Source organism: Lygodium microphyllum, chromosome 23 (genome assembly GCF_053477565.2).
Source record: "Lygodium microphyllum isolate KBCC chromosome 23, Lygodium_microphyllum_v1.1.10, whole genome shotgun sequence".
NCBI lineage: Eukaryota > Viridiplantae > Streptophyta > Polypodiopsida > Schizaeales > Lygodiaceae > Lygodium > Lygodium microphyllum.
The window spans coordinates 103,669,883-103,691,497 of NC_141157.1; the positions used below are offsets into that span (position 1 = coordinate 103,669,883).

Here is a 21,615-nt window from a genome sequence, read left to right on the forward strand (position 1 = left end):
AATTGAAATATGGCATAAATGTATCAGACATGCAAATGTGCAGAGGCTGAAATTAATGGAGTCTAAAGGATTGGTTACATGGTTGCCTTCTTTTAGAGTTGTAGAATTTCATAAAGTGTGTTAAGCATGTCAGTTTGGTAAGAAAGCAAGACAACCCTTTTCTCATGACAGAGAAGTGAGAAAAAATATAATTGATATTGTGCATAATACAAATGTTCGGGGCCTACACAAAATGTATCTCTTGATGGCAGCAAATACTTTGTCATATTTATTGATGACTATTCAAGGAAGATATCGGTATATTTCATGAAGAAAAAGAGTGATGTATTTGTGCACTTCAAATCTTTCAAGCTAACTATTGAAACTAAAACATGCTTGAAAGTTAAGTGCTTCAAATCAGATGGAGGGGGAGAGTACCTCTCTAATGAGTTTAGTGGCCTCTTGAGGTCTCATGGGATAAAGAGGCAATTTATTGCAAGTATATCCCATAGCAAAATGGATTTGTAGAAAGAAAAAGCAGGCATATTACAGAAGTTGCATGGGCATTGATGGCTAAAAAGAATATGTTAAATTTTTTATGGTTCAAAGCTGTTCATACAACTGTCTGTATTATAAACATAACTCCCAAAGTTGTAGTTCATGGGATGACCCACACAGAATGCTTTGCTGCCAAGAAGCCCAATATATCATACTTGAAAGTATTTGGATGTATTGCATATATTCATGTGCCAAATGAGCTGTATAAAAAGCTTGATCCAAAGGCTAAAAAATGTAATTTTATTGGTTACTCTTTAGAGAAAAAAGGGTATCAATGTTATAATCCTATCACAGGTGAGTTCAGAGGGAGCAGGGATATTATTTTTTATATGATGAGTAGTTGCTATGCACTTGCTCCTAGTGATGTATTAGATGATAATAATGATCATGATAGCTATGTGCGGAAAGAAAAGCAAGAATCACAAAGTCTTAGTGAACTAAAAACATCATTTGGTACTATAGTTACAGTGAGCCCTTGGACTAGGAGACTAAGGAGTAGCCCCACATCTTCTAGTGAATCTACAAGTGCTGTAGGCAAAGACAAAGAAAAGGAGAAAGTGTTGGATGGTAATGACACATCTACTAGTCATTTGAGATTTGATGGAGATTCTAGTGGTTCTCTCAGAGAGTTTGGATGATGAGCTTGGTATTCCTTTAATCAGGACACCAAGTATACAGAAAGCACATAGTAACGTAAAGGCTCCACGGAGTGATCGAGTGGTACTCAGATCTAGCAGGGTCAGGTACCCTATTAAAAGATTTGATTTTGAAGGTTATGCAGCTTACTATTATGCTTATATGGTAAAGGTAGTTGAGGATATTGAGCCCACTTCTTCTGAGAATGCTATTGGTCATGCTCATTGGGATGCAGCAATGGATGAGGAGATGATTGCATTAGAAGCCACTAAGACTTGGGATTCGGTACCCCTACCTAAGGGTAAGAAAGATATTGGCTATAAGTGGATTTACAAAGTCAAGCATAATATAGATGGTTCAGTTAGTATAAGTATAAGACTAGGCTATTTGCAAAAGGCTATGCTCAAATATATGGCATAGATTATGAAGAGAAGTTCAATCCAGTTCCTAGGATGGAAAATCTTAGATGTGTGATTGCCTTGGCAGTAGCTGAACGTTAGAGCTTGTAGCAAATGGATGTTAAGAATGCCTTCTTGCATGGTGAATTGCAAGAAGAGTTGTATACAGAGCAACTAGTAGGATATGAGGATTCAGAGCATCCCACATATGTGTGTAAGTTAAAGAAGGCACTCTATGGAATGAAGCAAGCACCTAGAGCATGGTATAACAAGATCAGAGAGTATCTTGTAAATATTGGCTTTTACATTTTTGATGCTGATAACTCCCTTTATGTCAGAAGGGAAAATGCATGTTTGATCATCATAGTCATGTATGTGGATGACTTGATTATTACAGGTAACAACGACAATGGGATTGTTGAAGTTAAGGACTTCTTGAAGAAGAAGTTTAAGATGAAGGATTTGACTAAGCTGAGATACTTTCTTGGTATTGAGGTGATTAGATGTGATGATGATATACAGTTATCCCAAAGGCAATATGGCTTGGATATGTTATCCAAGTATGGTATGACAACATGTAAGCCTCTTTCAGTACCATTGGAGCAAAGTGTGAAGTTGACTGCTGACATTGGGGATGTGATAGAAGATCCTACTATGTTCAGGAGGATAGTAGGGAGTTTGATTTACATGACTATCACAAGGCAAGACTTGAGCTATATTGTTGGCCTTGTCAATCAGTTTATGAAAATGCCTAGAAAGCCTCATTTGGATGCAGTTAGATGCATATTGAGGTACGTGAATTCCACTTTACATTATGGACTTTTTTATGAGGCATGTAAGGATGTACACTTAGATGATACACAGATGAAGATTGGGCTGATAGCATGTCAAACAAGAGATCTACTAGTGGCTTCATGTTTTTTCCTGGTAGTGTAGCAGTTACATGGAGTAGCAAAAAACAACCTACAGCTGCTTTATCGAGTACCAAAAGGCTAAGTATGGAGGTATTGCTATGGTAGCATGTGAGGAGGTTTGGCTGTAAAAGTTATTAGGTGATTTGGATGTGCAAGGAGATGGTCCAATTGTCATTCACTATGACAACATGAGAATCATAGGGCTAGCTAAGAACCCAATGTTCCATGCTAAGACAAAACACATTGACATGCATTTTGTAGGCCACCTGCCTAATTGAAACTCCTCGTGAGAATGAGGGTTATTTTATTGACTTCCCTAGCTTCATCATGCTTCTCTTTTCCATGTCTTGATGCCTAGAAGTTAAGCATCATCTGCAACCCTATCAAGTTGGTAATTAAAAAGGTCTTTTAGCTTTGAATTGAGAGACCACATCATCTTACCATACTGAATGATATTTTGCAAAATGACCTTTATGTTTTCACCACTTATCATGTAGAAGAAAACAATGATGTACAAAAAGAGTATCATCCAACATTCCTAACATACCTTATGTGAACAAGTATTGTAACTTGATTAGACCACCAGTACATGGGATTATATCTCATTTTGCATCTTAAATGAGTAATTCTCTGCAAAGACAATAACTAAAACAACAATATTAGATGGAAACTGCATCAAGCACTCTTTAAACTACTATACTTGCCATTGAAATATGAAGTTGTGCTATATGAAGCGCGTAAGATGAGAGGAGAACATTTCAATAAAAGTAGAGCTTCTCACTCGTTCCATCATCAAGTTCTTTCTTTTGTTCTTAGTTCCACATGCATCCACTTTCCTTGTTGAGACATTTGTGAAGATCTTCACATTCATGTTCCTGATGTCCACACTAAAGTCTCATTAGGACACATTGTCAACCTCTTAATTCCACATCTACTACAATCTCCAAAACAAGCATTTTTAAATATGGTATTTTGGATCACAAGGCTTTGTGCATATAAGTGATTCCAACATATTGGTGATGCTACGATATACTAATTAGTTTGCCATACATTGACTTGGATCATTATTTCTGCAACACAGAAAACATATGCAAGCATGATCCTTTCCATGGTGCCCAAACTTGTTTTGTCTCATTAGATTAAATGCCTCCTTAAAATATATCATTGAAACATGATGTACACAGGAACACATATATCACTCCTTCAATTTCTAGACAAAGTAAGGTTTTAATGCCTCAAGGCATCTAAGAGATATTTGTACTTCTAGATGGGCCCTTATTTGCTACAACTAAACCTATGGCATCAAACATTCAAACTCATGAAGTTAGTTTTTCCTTTAAAATTATCATTGGTATTGTGCTAGAACATTTTGGTAGCCTTATGTGGTACTATTTATTATAGATTTACGAATCCATAGTATCAATTCAATACTTTATAGTAACAAATTAAGGCTTTACGACAAAATTTTGGTACTATGCTAGGAAGTATAAAACAGAACTAGGCATGTTTAATAACCCCTTTCGGTTCTATATAGAACCAATTTGGTACTTTGTCGAAACATTTTGGCACCATTATAGGAAAAATAACAAAGTACTAGACCTAGTTGGTATCCATTTTTGTTTTACATAGATCCAAGTTGGTACTATACTACATAACCAATTTGGCACTTTACACAAGAATTTTTTTTGCTATGTTATGAAATATAATAGAGTACTTCAACCATTTGGTACTATAAAGTACCAATTTTTAACTTCACATAAGTATTTGGTACTATTATAGAAAATATAAGAGTATGGGAGCCCATTGATACCCCTATTTGGTACCATGTTGTACAAATTTGAATCTTTATAGTACTCTTTTGGTACGGTTTTAGGGAATGTACTAGAGTACTAGATCTTTTTTATAATGTATAGTAGCAATTTGGTACTTCACATAAGATTTTGGTATTTTATAGTACCCTTTTGGTACTATACTAGGGAATGCAATATAATACTATATATTTTTGTACTATATATTTTACTCTTCACTTTACATTTTCTACATCTTGTCAAATCTTCTCCATGATGTGTCATGTGGTTCATAGCCCTTATTCCAAAAACTAGTCCCCATCACTAGCTAACTTCCTTGGCGGGTGCACCCCTAAAAAATCATCTATATTGCATGCATTCAAAGGATATTAAGAAATACACTTTCTTTACATGCGATAAGGTCATAAAATGACTCCTTTTACTTTACTAAACTCGCGATATTTTTTCAGATTATAATTTTAAAACCCAATTTGTAAATATAATCTTGTAAATTTTTCTAAATAAAATATAATTTCCTTTTAACTCACATGGTATCTTACATGTTCTATAAGGTGGACTACCTAGGGTGACTTCATCTTGTTGAGGCTCCTAAGAAGTTGCTTCAATTGTCTCTACCCTTTTGACCCAAATTTTAAATGTCATCCAAAGGTTTGGATTCCTCTTGAACAAGGTGCGTAATGGGACCCTAACATTGGTGGAGGCTAGGGTTGCAATTATGCTGGGATATATTTCTTGGAATTGGAAGTTATTGGTCCTCACTATGTGATTATGAGGTTTTAAGGATATGCTTCAAAGTTCTTCTTGAAAAAGTGGTTCAGAAGTACTTTTCCAAATGCATGGGAATCAATGGGGATTTATAAAGGTATTGTATTGGCTAAGCCAAGCACATTCATGTCATCCACTACTTTCTCTTCTTGCTATTCTACTTGGGCCTTCCTAATCTAGTGCTTTACTTTCTCGATCTTGGCTAGTTGTAACTCTAGATCAGCATATTCACCAACTTTGATTATGGTGGCCTTTTATGTGTGGAGTGCAATAAGGGCACTTTGCACACTAAAAGAAAGTATTTATCTCACAAACTCTTCAACTTGATTTCACCACACTTCTCTTTCTGAACTCTACTAATCTCAAACATGAGCAAGTTGAAGCAAATCAAGTACCAATTGTTGGAATTAATCTCAAATCAAGAATTCTTCTTTTTAAGGGTTTACCATATCATTTTCAGCACTTTTGAAGAGGAAAATATTATTCAATAATGTTTTCTGAGAATTGGGACAGTCTCATGTAAGTTGTAATATCTTCTTATGATGGATTAGGTAAATCTATCTTCTCAGGATTGCATGAAGTAAAATTAGCCTAAGTGGATAATTTATTAAAAGGAGAAGTAATAAGCCATACAAGTGGTTAGGGTGCCCAACCTTTATTGAAAACACTACCCCTAACCATAATGTATAAAAGCCGAAATTAAAGGGAAGCGCTCATTCTTATATGAAATTTGTGAGATTTAACTTCCTCCTTTCCTTGGTTCCATTGCAACTATGTGAGTGATAAGGCATGAGGGACTTGGAGACTAAAACACTCTTAACATCCATCCTTCTCTTACTCTTCTTCCTCTTCTCTTTTTTATGTTCCATGCCTAAGAAAGTACAATAGTTGCAAAGGGCACCCTCAAGGAGCATGTGACCATCCACTTTACATTTTAGGAATGAACTACAAAGAGAACATATTGGAGAGGTGTGTCTACTACAACCTGTTGAGTCATTGAAATTTCTCTCTTATATGAGCATCATGAGAGGATAATATACTGATTTAGAACTTAGAGTAGAGCGACAATGTGGGAGATATTATCTTTAATGAGTAAGGTCTTCATCCAAGTCCCATCATTGAATACTCCTAGAGTCCAAAGTTTGCAATGATGGTGCACATATTTTGCAATTACCTTAATTAGGAGAAGGTAGATACAATCTAGTATCTATAGAGATCGTGCTCTTTAGATTGACTATGATTGTGGAGATTCATTACATGCAAACGAGCAAACAAAGATATTCTTGATAGCCAAATAATTGGACATAGATAAAGTAGGGGATGGCCCCTTCAACTTTATAGAGTTGTTTGGCTTAGTGTGCAAGGTAGAAAACCTTAACACTAACTCAAAAACAAGCACAACCATTTGGGATGTGCTCATGTAAAATGATATCGCAAACATTTGGGATGTGCTTAGGTAAAATGATGCTACCTATGAGAATGGGTATCACACTCAAAATTAGGAGAAAACAAAGATCTGCTTAATGGCCAAATAATTGGACATGTATAGAGTAGGGGGTGGCCCCTACAGCTTTATAGAGTAGGTTGAATTAGTGTGCAAGGAAAAAACCTTACCACTAACTCAAAAAAGAAAATCATAAACCTTTAGAATGTGCTTTAGTAAAACAAAAGTCATATTGTTCACAAGGTTAGATAGTAATGAGAAGCCCAAAATTTTCAATCTGAAAAACCTCTTCATAATGCGCTTTACAAAGGTCATGGGTACAAGGAAAATCTTATTATATGGCTGATGAATCTTGAGCAACAAGAGGAGAAGAATGAGAGAGATTGTGTTTCAAAAATCCAAAGCATGCACAAAGGGATTCTTTTAGGAGAAAGACACAACTCCAAGGCTATCAAAAAAGCTATTGTCAAGAATATCCAAGACAAAAGAGTTTCTAAGGAAATTCCAAGTAATTCACAATTAAATAGATCCAACATCAATTAAACCCTTGATGAAGCAATATAAATCAATGATCTTCATAGGAAAAGGAATAGGGACAAGAAGGGGATAATCAATCAAACTTGATAAGACTTTAAAACAACCATTAAATTATTAACAAAACGTAGAACATGTGCACTACGAAAGTGATAATTTGTCATCAGAGTACCCTAGTACTACTCAAGCATGGAAAATTTGTTGCTAACAATTTATGCATGAAAGCGCATACTACCAAGCCACAAGAAGATTCCTTCATTTTACACAATTTCTAGATCTAGGATATTGAGAAAAATCAAGGTCCATACTACTAAAGAGCACAAGAACATGCAATATCTATGCCACTAAAGTAAAAGCCAATGGCCCATAGAGTAAACATTAATCCATAAAGAATACTAAGACATCTAGCACCATTTGTGACTCACTATCAATGATGCTCCTATACATTACATCCCATAGAAGAAGAGGAGTACACAACCCATACATCATGTATGATGAAGAGGGAAATGTTGTTCTCTTGGACTATCACCCAATTCTTATGACAATGCTAGGATATGGTCAAGGGAGAGAAACAACCTAGCCCCTTTGAAACCATCAAGTGCTACAATTTCGAGTGACTAGATCATGTTCCCACTAAATATCCACAAAGATTAGATCCTCCTATGGATAACCAATGGTGCACCACAATACTCTTTACCTCACAATTGGGTATGGATATGCATGTAATTGCAAGCTGCTCCATTTTCACTACTCGCCCACTTTTTGTAGGTGGCATCCCAAGCATAAGTGATACTAGTATAATAGGTTTGTAGGCTAGTTAGTGCTTGTGTAAAGACTTGGCTTCATTACTACTTGATGCATATGCAATCATTGATGCCTATATGGATATGATTTTGCTCCCATATGATATGGAAAATACTCTGAGATTGATGAACCAAATCTTCCAAAAAAATTCCCACTTCTAAGCAGCAATGAGCACATCATGTTTGGCTTGAATGAGCTCACCAAGTCTTGCATTGGCTCTCACTGTGTATCTTAGATGCAATTGTCATGCAGATCATGAACTGAAAATCATCAAAAGATGCATGGGACATCTTGATGCATTATTATGGCACCACTAGTGCATGAAAAATTTAGCTGAAACAAAAGTTTAATACTATGGATAGAAAAGGATAGTCAATACAGGAGTATGCCATAGAGATCAAGATTATTGTTGATCAATTAACTTCTATTGGAGATGAAGTAGAGGATGAGGACTTGGTTGAAGTTACTCTAAATGGTCTTGGACATGAGTATAAGTTGTTTGATATATCTATATCATTGTGGTAAGAGATGAGTGATTTTAATGAGTTGATGTCATTGCTTCTTCACAAAGAGATCTTCTATTCAAATCAAAGAGGCCAAGGTAGCCATGGAATAGGGTCCTCTCACAGTCAAGTAACTAACCAAAATGCATATCAGAAAGTGAATACTTAGCATGTGCAAAATAGTAGAGGTGGTGGATACTTCCAAGCAAGGGGGAGATCCAACTCTAGAGGTGGAGGTTCATTGGAATCTCAGAATACAAATAAGCAATCCAATAAGGACAAGGATTGTCACTACCATGGTAAATATGGCCATATTACTAGGAATTGCTAGAAGAAACAACCAATTTAGAAAATTGGAGATAAGCAATATGATCATTACGCCTCATCTAGCCATGTTGATGATGGTATCTAGCCATGATGATGATGGTAATGTTTACAGAATGTTTGATATGGCCTATGTATGGGGAGAGAAATAAAAAGGTGTATAGATAAAGACAGGGATATGGAGAGAAAAGGAATGGATAAAGAGATATAGAGGGAGGCAAACAAATAAAAGGAAAGGGAGAGAAAGAGGATTAGAGATTTTAAAAAAGGAAGATCATAAATGAGGGAAACAAAAACCTGTTGCTTGTCGTAATGTAGACCAAATAAAAAACAATGATGGTTGTGATGTCCAAGATCGTGAGGCATATCTTAATCATCATGTCCCATGTCCTTGCTCTCAATGCAAGCTAGCAATCAGATGAAAGAATCGCTTGTCTATAGAACATGCACGACGATTCGGTGAGTTCCAATCAGAGATCATTGATCAGGCGATCTCAAACTTTGAGCGAATGGTAAGAAAAGTGTGTATCCATCATGCCTTACATTCACAAACTAATTGAATATCATATACAAAAACATTAGACGTGCTCATAAAATTTATACAGGGGGAGGTGATGCCTCATCCCGAGGAGGAATGTACCTATTGCAAGCCAATTAGAAGAGTTAGTGGGCATGCGATGGATGGAGTGCGTGAGCCAATCCACCAGTTGGAAGGCACAATTCAGTCTACACCCTTGGTACCAAAGGAGATAGTTAGCCTTTCGGACCTTCCTCCAATCTTGGATTTTGAAATGGAGGCAATGATCAATGCATTGATGCTTATGGATGCTGAGTCATCTAATCCGCTGAGAGAGGAAGTGTCCATACCATTATATGATGGGTGCTGAGTATCTCACCTGAAGATGCCCGCCCATCTTCTTTCTCTAAAGATGACACACTATCAGGGCTAAAATCCCATGATTGGCATAAGATATGTCAGGCTTGTACTGGCCTTGATTGTAAGTGGCTTGCATATTTTGCTATTTAGTATCTAGTTACGTTCGCAATGCTTCTTCATTTGTGGTAGTTTGTATTACCAATCATGATCACGGGATGCCTCACTCCAAAAATACACCGAGGTTGTGGAATTTAGTACAATGGATCTCACAAAAGGAGATCAAGCTATCCTCTATTGAATCTCCAAGAGAGGAACCAGTGGAGATGGTCTATCTCTTTGAGAAGTACCTACCCACCAGCATGCTCATGATACAAACTCACCTCATGGTACATCTTGTAGATGAAGTGGAGATTCCGGGACCCATCCATATATGCGATGGATGTTCTTCTTGGAGCGCTTCATGAAAAACCTAAAAGGTTTTGTGTGACAATGAGCTTGGCCAAAAGGTAGCATGGCTGAAGGTTGTGGCTGGTGTTGGAGGCGTTAGTGCATATTTCACAATGGCTACCAAAAGTGGATTCAATCAATAGTGTGCTATGATTGTTGAAGGACAATGATAGACTGAGTGAAGATGTGGTGGTTGAAAATGGAGTAGGAAAAAGTATGGATGTTGCAATGGAGGAGAAAGTGAATCATTTTTGTATGTTGCATCATGCATCCATGGGTGCTACTTCAAGAGATACTACCCCCATGGGTACACCAGATGTACAAGGGTCTCCTAGTTATGCCTAGGAGTGCAGTTATAGCTGGAAGAGAACACACCTTAGACATACCTCAGAGGGGTTTAGATACCTTGTAGATGATAAAACAGGTGGTGTGATCATGAATGATGAGGGGAGGAGGGTGATGTCTCTCATGAGAGAGTTGTGCTAACAAGTTTTTAGGCACAATGTCTTGGATCATTGAAAGAATATACTCGAGGGGAGCTAGGGCTATATAGTGGCATCCTTACACATGGAGTTTGTGATATGTATCGTGACAAAGAGATTTTCCGCTGGGTGGATGATGGAATGTATGCATGTATACATATCACATAAACGATTGGACACACGTAAGAGATTAAAAGTGGTGTCTCAAAGCTTGAGTGGCTAGATGAAGATGATTGGAAGAGACTCAGGGAGGAGGCTATAGATTCTCCAAGACATTGGCGACAGGCAACAGAAGCAATAGGCAACAACAAGGGCAGGATTGGAGATGGGGATCGTGCATCATTTGGGGAGTAACGGCCACAGGACTTATCTGGAGGACTTTGTAAGTTTTTCTTTTGTTTTTCTCGCTTTCTTATTTGCAATATCACTTGTTCTAACAATCATATTTCTAACCACTTATTCCATTTTCTTTGCAGCACTACATCACAAATCGAAATCCCACCGACTTGGAGACTTGATATGTAGAGAGACACGGTCTCACTACACTCATCAATAGATTGTACGCATGTGGCAGCCCAGTAAGTCAATTATCTTTCTTGTTTGTAGTTACTAATTTTTTCTTAAATGCATTATGTATGGTCGACTGATGTGTAGTTGTTTATTTTGTAGAGTCTGTTTGATGCTCCTTTGTGTCTAGTTGAGCTTTCTGATGGTGAGGATTTGTATCTCATGCTTAGAGTTCGTTAGATGCTCCTTTGCGTTGAGATGAGCTTTTTGATGGCGAGGATCTATAGCTTATGCTTGGATTTGTGGAGCACACACCTTCTTTTTCTTTTGTCTTATGATCTATGCACGAATCTTCCATGTACTATTTCTTAGATAAACTTATTATCCTTTGTATCTTACAATAATTACAAATAGAATTTCATGTTAGTTGTGGCTCTCTTCTCTCTCCATGGTTCCATGTAATCTCATGAGTTTTGATCAGCGGTCTTGTACTTATTCTATGTATCACTCTCGTGGGTTCAAGTACATTTTGCGCTCATCTTGATGACCATTGGTGCTATATGTGGTAGGGTAGCTTGCTGTCCTAGCACAGTTTTTTTTCCTTTGTAACCATTGCTAATTTCTCTACATGTATCACTATTGCTACCACAATTCACGTCGCAAACCATTGCTATATGCATTCCTATTTGCGTTACTTTTGAGATGCAAATAGTGACACATATAGTGATGGTTTCTGCGACGATTTTGTAGAGAGGCTTTTACCGATGATTTTAGCGACGATGGGGGAAATTTATTTAATGAACATTTGCATCACTTTGAACGTCGGTATGACGCCTGTATCTTGTAGTGATACTAGCGTCTAGGGTGAACAAATGACATGTCTTTTGCCTCAAGCTATCACCTTATAACCATTTCCAAACTCTTTAATAAAACATCCATGCTTATTGAACCAAAATTGTAGACTTTGCCTTGCCATTTGCCCAACTGATAGCAAATTCTTAGTAATTTAAGGAACATGTAGGACATCATGTAAATTCTTCTTCTAACCATCATGTATAACCAAAGGAACTACACCCTTATGCTTAATATTATGTGATTGGAGACCCCTTAATTAACATACCATACATCATCTGACTTATGGTCCTTAGTGGCATTACTTTGGGCTGATTTCAATGAGTTGATGTCATTGCTTGTTCAAAAAGAGGTCAAGCTTGGATTAGCTATTGGATCAAGTAGCTCAAAAAGTTGAGATGCGGTCTTCTATTCAAATCAAAGAGGCCATGGTAGCAATGGTAGAGTGTCCTCTCATGGTCAGGGGACTAACCAAAATGCATATCAGAATGTGAATACTTAGTATGTGCACAATAGTAGAGGTGGTGGATACCTCCAAGCAACAAGGGGGAGATCCAACTCTAGAGGTAGAGGTTCATTGCAATCTCAGAATACGAATAAGCTGTCCAATAAGGACAAGGACTATCACTATTGTGGTAAATATGGAAAAATTACTAAGAATGGCTAGCAGAAACAAGAAAATTAAAAAACTAGAGGTAAGCAATATGATCATTATGCATCATCTAGCAATGTTGATGATTGTAGTGTTGATTGAATGTTTGGTATGGCCTATGTTCGGAATAATTGCACTAAGGAGACCATAAGTCAGATGATGTATGGTACATTAACTAAGGGGCCTCCAATCACACAATGTTAAGCATAAGGATGTAGTTCCATTGGTTATACATGATGGTTAGAAGAAGAATTTGCATGATGTCCTACATGTTCTTCAATTATTAAGGATTTGCTATCAATTAGGCAAATGGCATAGCAAAATCTACAATTTTGGTTCAATAAACATGGATGTTTTATTGAAGAGTTTGGAAATGGTTGTAAGCTGATAGCTTGAGAAAAAAGGCATGTTATTTGTTTAGCCTAGATGCTAATATTCCATAGCTAAGAGTAGATAGTGTACAATTAGAGATATTGAGATTTGGTATAAGCGCATTGGACATATCAATGTCCAAAGGTTGTATACTATGCAAAAGAAGCAATATGCCCTAGATCATGAAGAGACATTTAGCCCCATTGTCAAAATGGCAACCATCACAATAGTTATTGCATTGGCTGCAACAAAGGGCTGGAAATTACACCAAATGGATGTTAAGAATGCATTTTTTTAATGGAGGCCTGGCAGAAGAGGTGTTTACGGATCAGCAAGAAGGGAATGTCCACACCCTCAATATCCGTACTATGTATGCAAACTGAAAAAGGCACTTTATGGGCTGAAATATGGTCCAAGAACTTGGCATGCATGGATTAGTACTTACTTGTAGAGCCTTGGATTTGTAGTTGGAAAGGCTTATCATAATCTGTTTCCTAACAAAACAAATGCAAGTCTTGTGATACTAGTGATCTATCTAGAAGTCTTGTGATACTAGTGATCTATGTAGATGATCTAATCATTATAGGGGATGATAACATTGAGGTACACAATGTTATGGCCATGTGGGTGGACTCTCATATAGACTAAATTGGTTATATATCTTTCGGTGTATGTGTGTTTGAAATGTTTTGTGCTCTGTTTTTTTCTATAATTACTTGGCCTTTGAAATCTCTAAATTATTTCAATCAAGTTATATATATATATCTACTTTTCTTCAATGCAAACGAATATTAATAGATAAATTAGGTATGAAACAACGTGTTACACTGAGTGATATGGAATAATGGGAGACTATGAGGGTTCTTGGCCCTCTCTATTGACGGCTCCACACTGTGTCATTTTCTCTCCGTCTCTTTGAAAAAATGATCAGTTTTAGGATAACAGTTTGGATAGAGCAATACAAATATCCAAGAACGAGAAGATGCCAAAAATGCTCAAAAGATGCTTGCAAATCTACTAACAAGACCCTTTAATGCTCTAAGTGTACTAACTCCAAATATCTACTAGTGGTATGTGCAGTAAAGTAATGATGTCATGGCATTTGCAAGGCTTCCACTCATGATATAGAGGTGTGCATATATGCATGCAACCAACTGGCTTAGGGAGGTAACTAACAAGGAACTAGGGTGAATGGCATCACATATTGGAACTCATCAAGGACATTTCTGGTGGTTGCACCCACAATTCCATATGATCAATAAGATTAGCCTTCAATTAGACTACGGGAGGAGATAGAGATTAAGGAAGAGGTAGTTGAGAACCTCATTGATCCTAGAACAAAACCTACTTCTTTTGTATGCAGCAAGAAGGACATTGGTGGCATGGATTTCCAAAAGCAATGGGGTGATAAAGGCAAGGCTCCTATGCATTCGGTGAAGGTGGTTGAAATTGAGGAGTTACCCGACCCCACAGTCAATGTTATTACCAAATCTAGGAAGAGAGTGAAGAAAGAACTAGTAGAAATCCTACTAGAGTTCTCTAGGCCATGCAAGAAGCCATTCGACATTAGCCTACAAAAGTGGTCAACAATAAAACTAGTGGTGATGTTGGACTTGGGTCAGTTTTGGAAAAGGTTCCAATGTGCACAGAGACAAAGAATGTAACACCATAGGCTTCAGTAGAGATACCTAATCTAGAAGTTCATATGCAAGATGCACCAGCAAAAGGAAATGCCATCCTACCACCTTACTATATCAACCTTCTTTAACCTATGACCACTTACACTAAATTCTTTAACCTATGACTTTGGCCCCTTTAATGTCAAAGGTGGAGACCTCAATAGCAACAACAACAGAAGATGTGGTATAGAAGGCACATGACCACCGTTGTTTGACTTAACTACTCTAGTTACCTTTGTTCAATCTCAAGGTCAGATTATCAAAAATATTTTACTAGATAGTGGCTTGAGAGTCAATATTATCGCCAGTTGTCACGAGTTTGGCCTCATGGATGGGAGCCAAAACCTTGTTTTTGATCCATATAGCAAATCCATAGCATGCAATAGGTATGACCCTTGGGTGTACTTCTCTCTTTGGTGATAGAAGTAGCCATTATTTATTTTCTAGTATCCTTTATGGTGTTAAATATGGTAACGGAGGGAGAAGATTGCTACCTTCTTTTAGGCTACCCTTGGCAGCTCTGGAAAGCTCGAGTTAGTCACAATGGGCATGTAGGCCATCTGATGGCATCAAGATAAGATCAAATTTTCTCTAACTAAGATTCCTTCCCCACCGCTCCTAGTAACCAATGAAATTGTGATTTATAGTGATCTCTTACAATTTGGGAAATGATATATTGATAAGTAAGTAGATCGTGATCTACCATGTAAAATAGCAGATCCTTCCAACCCAACTCCAGCTAATGCTATGGAGCGTTGGGAAGTAGTTTCATTAGTGGCTTCTTGATTTTATCAACATCGAATATCTTTACAATGAGATTCAATTCCTATCCACGTGCAACAATACTAGATGAATGTGCACACAAAGCTTGCGAGTTCGCGCTGCACCTTCAACTCTACCCCCTATGCTACCAATCAAGGACTTAGCTATCAAGTGGGAGGACAAGTCATAGAGCGAGAAGTTGGCAGAGGAGAATGTCACTACGGATAGTGATGAACATATCGTATTGGCTTCGGAAAGATGGAGGATGTATTCATATTACAACCAGGTGGTTCATCTCAACATCCTACCTTGGAGCTGTTGAAGGAATACTGTTAGGTGTTGGAATAGTAGAATGCGGCTTTGAACGAGTGGGCACAATCTTGTAGAATGATGTGCTCTGCTACCATGCCAATTTTGAAGCTAAGATAAAATCTTTGTGGGATGAAACTCCTGAAATCGTGTAGGATACGCTTCCCTACCATGATGCATGTTGCTCCCCTTACACTTTTCACTTTAGAGCTCACACCTACAAGTTTCCCCCAATAGGAGAAGACTTGCACTCAACAAGATGATGTCAAGGAGTAGCACCAACAGAAGCCACCTGAGTCCTTTAACGATAAGGAGACCACTTCCAAGGATCCCAACAAGTCTACTCTAGTGTAATGAGATCGCCCGTCTACCTTAGATATCCGAATGATGCAGGCCCAATAGGACACAAAGCTGACAAAAAGTTACGTAGAGTGAACTTAGGATGAGGTACAAGTTATGCAATCGGAATGGACAATTAATCCAATGCAAACATGGTTGTTTCCTGAGGCCAATATCCTATAGAAGTTTTCAAGAGGATTGGGACCTCCTTTAGTAGTTGATGATGGAACTAGGTTCATCAAGGCATTGGCGATGGAACCGATTTATTATAACATTCAGTAGCCTTCACTTTGGGTATGGATGAGGACTTATAAGGAGATGAAGCATGACAAATATCGTCATTGTCGGGCTCTCTTGCCTCCACCTTTTGTTAGGCCGCGGCTTATAGACGGCCTCTAAGTACCGCCCCTTAGAATCCTTCAATGTCTCCAGCTCTGAACCTTACAACATGAGTGGTGTTCCTTCTGCCAGCATATCTGGTTTTGGTCGCGGTCACTCGAGATAAGCTCGTGGTAGCCGATTCTGGTGACAACAAAGAAGATGACGGGACTGCGGGTCCACGTCCACCACATGTGCCATCTATTTGGGTGCCAAGAAAACTAATTATTGGTGTCTATCGAGATCCGCAAAATTTTGAGGGTTTGTCGCCGGGGACTGAGAGGAGGCCGAAGGTTGGCCCGCAGACAAAGGTGGCGTTATCCCTCCACCGTCTAGAGCGAGGGGTAGCGTTGCTCCGTTTCCGGCCTCACGCGGTCCCCCCTCCTTCAAGGACGGAGAGATGCCAGTTCCCTCCGGGCGGCTACGATCTCGTCCACTCGAGACTTGGAAACGGGCGCCGCTGCGAAGGGCCGCATCCAAGAACGGCCTCGCGTCCCAGTACAACATACTAGCCGTCGACATCCGCCCAACCGTACATTCCCCCCTCCTCGGGTTACAGGCGTCATAATACACCCAGGAACGAGAGCATTGAAGGCCGCCGGCTGCCGCAATGTAAACCGTACCTGTCGTGCCAAGCTTCGCATGTGGGAGATGAAAGCCCTCTTGCCCGCGCCCCGATCCAGAGTCCCGAGTGACACACCTCCACACACAGTGACCTCGATCATGTGTTGACGCTTTCGAGTTCTCTAGACTCTCACACTCTAGAGCCGCCGTCCTGCCTCCTTTGAAATCCGGAGCTTCAGCAAAGATCCAGGCTAACTCAGGAAGAATGCATTAGAAGATCGTTCCCTTGGATTTTGGACGGCCTTTTCCTTTTCGACGTACGGTATATGCAGAGTATTAAAAACAGCTCTACTTCGAAGTTATATATGACACATACTTATGCATGGATGCTAGAATCGTTATGAACACTACACAGCGCTAGTTGTATGAGCTTTGGTGCATGAACACTAGTATTGTGCTCAGCATACTAGTCCACATATTATTCCCCGGTTATCTCCATGTTGGGAAATCCCTTAAGCCCATTTACATTATTGAGGACCTTACTATGGAGGATAAGGAACAATTGCTTAACTTGTTGGAGGAATACAGAGATGTTTTTGCCTCAACCTTAAGGGTATTTCCTTGCAAGTTCTCACCCACAAGATTCCTCTAAGGGATGGTACCAAAAGCTAATCAACAGTGAGCCTATCCAATGAATCATCGATATTCTCATCATGTCATGGAGGAGATCAATAAGTTGCTAAAAGCGAGATTCATCTACAAAATCGAACATATAGACTAGGTATCATCAATCATCATGATACCCAAAAAGAACTGGAAAATTTGCATACGCATCAATTACAAGAAATTAAATGCCACAACCAAGGGAGATCACTATCCGCTACCATACATTGACCACATAATCAAGTAAGTAGTAGGAAAGAAACTTACAGCTTCTTAGACGGGATTGCAAGATATAATCGAGTGCAAGTCCACCAGGATGAAAGACCAAAAAACTACCTTTCCCACCAATTTGGGGGGGGGGGGGGGGGTATATTCACTTATATTGTCTCGCCTTTCAGATTGACTAATGCACTAGCAACCCTCCAGAGGGTCATGAGCACTATCTTTAAGGACATGCATGCTATGGAAGTAGCTCAAGGTATTTGTCGAGGACTTGTGTGTCCACTCTAACTAGGCATAACATCTTCACAAGCTTCACCTAGTCTTTCAAAGATGCAAGTAGTATAACCTCTCCTTGAATCCCCTCTCAAGTTCTAAGCTTGGGCTATGTCATGTCTAAGAATAGAATTGCTACTAACTCCGCTAAAACCAAGGTTATCATGAACCTCGCCCCACATACCAATCCAAAGGGGGTACAGTGCTTCCTGAGCTATATCAAGTATTATCGATGCTTTATGCTAAACTATGCTAACATCACATGACTACTCTACAATCTACTAATTACATGGGCCTAGACTAAGGAATGCTAAGCTTCCTACAAAGCATTAAAAAGGACTCTCATGATTGCTCCTATCCTAAGAGCCCTAGATTGGCCCATAACATTCCATGTATAAATCAATGCCTCTAAAATGGAGTGTTATGAAAACCTCATGAGCATATCATGGATTTCCATGTGAACTTTGCTAGTCACCAGCTCATCTAGGTGGAAATGAACTATTCCACCACCAAAAGACAAGGATTAGTGATGTTTTATGCTGCAAAAAGATTTCAGCATTATCTCCTTGCTACACCCTTCACCTTCTTTGTTGACTATCAAGCATTACTGTACCTTTTAAATAAACCTTGTGCCATGGGATGCATCACTTGATAGCTCTTGTTGCTATTGACGCTTTATTTCTTGGCCATTAACAAAGTTGTAGAAAATCTACTCTCAATGTTCTTAGTCATTCATAGGAGATCAGCCCCATATTACCCACAAGAAAATGGCCAAGTATAATTGACAAGTAAAACACTGATGAATATCCGAACTAATCTACTCTCTTCCTCTCAAAAAAATTTAGATAATAAACTCATGCTAGCATTCTGAGCTTATAGAATGGTATACAAAATGACCATATCCTAAACTCAAGGTAGCCTTGCGAGCTTATAGAATGGTACAAAAAATGGTAGCCTTACGGACTTAGGTGTCGAAAGAGGCAAAAATTAAAAATTATATAATATTTTTAAAAAATAAATGGTTTTTAAAAAATTTTAATCCCTCATTTGCATAGATCTACGTTGGCTAAGATAGACTCCATCACAAGTAATAATGAGTCATTCACTATCTGCAAACTCATCTACCTACACTCCAAGTTTATACCTTGACTGAACTTGAGTTCACATTGTGACCCTCCTCAAGTTCACACAATCTACTTGAAGAGCGTTGTCGCAGTGTGTAGGCATTTGTCGAGGACTTATGTGTCCACTCTAACTAGGCATAACATCTTTACAAGCTTCACCTAGTCTTTCAAAGATGCAAGTATTATAACCTCTCCTTGAATCCCCTCTCAAGTTCTAGTTGTGGGTCAACCATAGAATAAGCTTGGGCTATGTCATGTCTAAGAATAGAATTGCTACTAACTCTGCTAAAACCAAGGTTATCATGAACCTCGCTCCACATACCAATCCAAGGGGGGTACAGTGCTTCATGAGCTATATCAAGTATTATCGATGTTTTATGCTAAACTATGCTACCATCACATGACTACTTGGTGCGCAGATCGGTCGTTGTATGCTCACGTAGTGAATCCCGGAAGGTCCCCAAGAACAATGAACTCTACCTTTTTGCACAAAAAACAATGTAAAAGCATGAACGACAAGAAGCAAGAGACCAATTGGGTTCAATCTCCCCCCATGCCTTGTGTGAGCGCTTCACAAAGCATGTATTTTATGTATATTTCCATCTTCATGCTCAATAATAGCCCAATTTACAAAAATATGACAAGCTTTTAGCTTTTGAGTTTGCTTTCTACAAAAATAGGAAATAAAGCTAATGGACGGTGCCCATAGAGTCTGGCACGCCCAATCTCAATGTCCAAATAGAAATAACATATCCGTGCGCATAGGCGCATACAAAATAATAATCAATAATCGATGTCTCAATAGACATAACAAAATATAGGCGTGGCGCCTATCAAAATATAATCCAAAGGTCGAATACTCGCTAGACTCCAATGCTTTCCTCCGCCACTGCTACTATCTCTACACATCAACTGAAGCATTCACAATCGTTAGTAAAATAATACAATTAAACCGACAAAAGTGAATACCTAGCAGTCTTCAGCTACATAAATAAATCAACTGGTTAGAAATAAATCCTAACCTTAATTTATTACGAGTGCGCACTCTAAACTCATAAACGTTTATTAATTTAACATGTATTTTGCGGAATCACCCGCTATGGAATCACCCACGTACACACTAAATTAATGAAACGCCCGAAAAGGACAGGCGTCCCCATCAACTTCTCGCACAAAGAATCCTCTTTGTGTATGAGCCCCGGTCATCTAAGTTTACGGAATCCACCGTAAAACCTCACGGAATCCACCGTGGCACGGAATCCACCGTGGAATATGCCTCCTGGCATAAGTAAATGTCTAATGCTTTGCTGGTCAGTCTTTATCATGAATTCTGAACACATTAAGTAGTGTTTCCACTGTCTTAATGCTTGTACAACTGCTAATAGTTCTTTGTCATAAGTGGAATATTTCAGCTCAGAGGGTTTCAGCTTAGAACTAGAATATGCTATTGGATGATTGTCTTGCATTAGTACGGCTCCTATTCCTGATCCGCTAGCATCGGTCACAATTAGAAAGAATGGTCTATTAAAGTCAGGCAATTGTAAAATAGGGGCATTGGTTAATGCACGTTTCAGTAAGTCAAAGGATTTCTGCTGGTTTTTAGTCCATTGATAAACAATTCCTTTCTTGAGAAGTTTGGTTAATGGTAAAGCAAGTAATGAAAATTTACGTACAAATTTCCTATAGAAACTAGCAAGACCAAGGAATGAGCGTAACTCATGCACATTTTTAGGAACAGGCCAATGCAATATTGCATCAATTTTCTTAGGATCAACTTTAATTCCTTCAGATGATACAATATGACCTAAATACTCAATTTCTGTCTTAAAGAATTCACTCTTTTCAAGATTTGCAAACAATTGATTTTCTTTCAATAATTGAAAAACTAATGACAAATGCTCATAATGCTCTTTTTCACTTTGACTAAACACCAAAATATCATCAAAGAAAACAATCACACAGTACTGATATTTTAAAAAGATACGGTTCATCATTCTACAAAAGGTGGCAGGTGCATTAGTCAATCCGAATGGCATGACTAAGAATTCGTAATGGCCAAACTGTGTTCTGAATGCAGTCTTAAATATATCAGATCTATCTAGCCTTACTGATGATATCCAGACTTAAGGTCAATTTTACTAAATATAGAAGATCCTTGCAGTTTGTCCATAAGGTCATCAACTCTAGGTATAGGATACCTATTCTTTACAGTGATCTTATTTAAAGCTCGGTAGTCAATACACATACGATAGGTATTATTCTTTTTTTTGACTAAAAGTACTGGTGCACCAAATGGAGAACTGCTAGGTCGAATTAAACCTCTATTTAGTAATTCTTCAACTTGAGTCTGGATTTCTTTTTGCTCTATCTGATTGTGCCTATATGGTGCTTTGCAAGGTGGTTGTGTGCCAGGGATTAAATCAATCTTATGGTCTTCTGGACGTGA

General features: G+C 38.4%; 1 long non-coding RNA gene and 1 other non-coding gene across 2 annotated transcripts; one reads left to right on the forward strand and one right to left on the reverse strand.

The window, feature by feature from the left end:
- Positions 1-10,596: 10,596 nt before the first annotated feature.
- LOC148016558 (uncharacterized) lies at positions 10,597-11,270 on the forward strand. Its single transcript, XR_015688017.1, has 3 exons — positions 10,597-10,855; positions 10,950-11,051; positions 11,143-11,270. It is a non-coding gene; the product is annotated as an uncharacterized LOC148016558 (long non-coding RNA).
- Positions 11,271-16,627: 5,357 nt separating this feature from the next.
- Positions 16,628-16,886, reverse strand: LOC148016559 (signal recognition particle RNA). The gene has a single exon (XR_015688213.1).
- Positions 16,887-21,615: the final 4,729 nt, after the last annotated feature.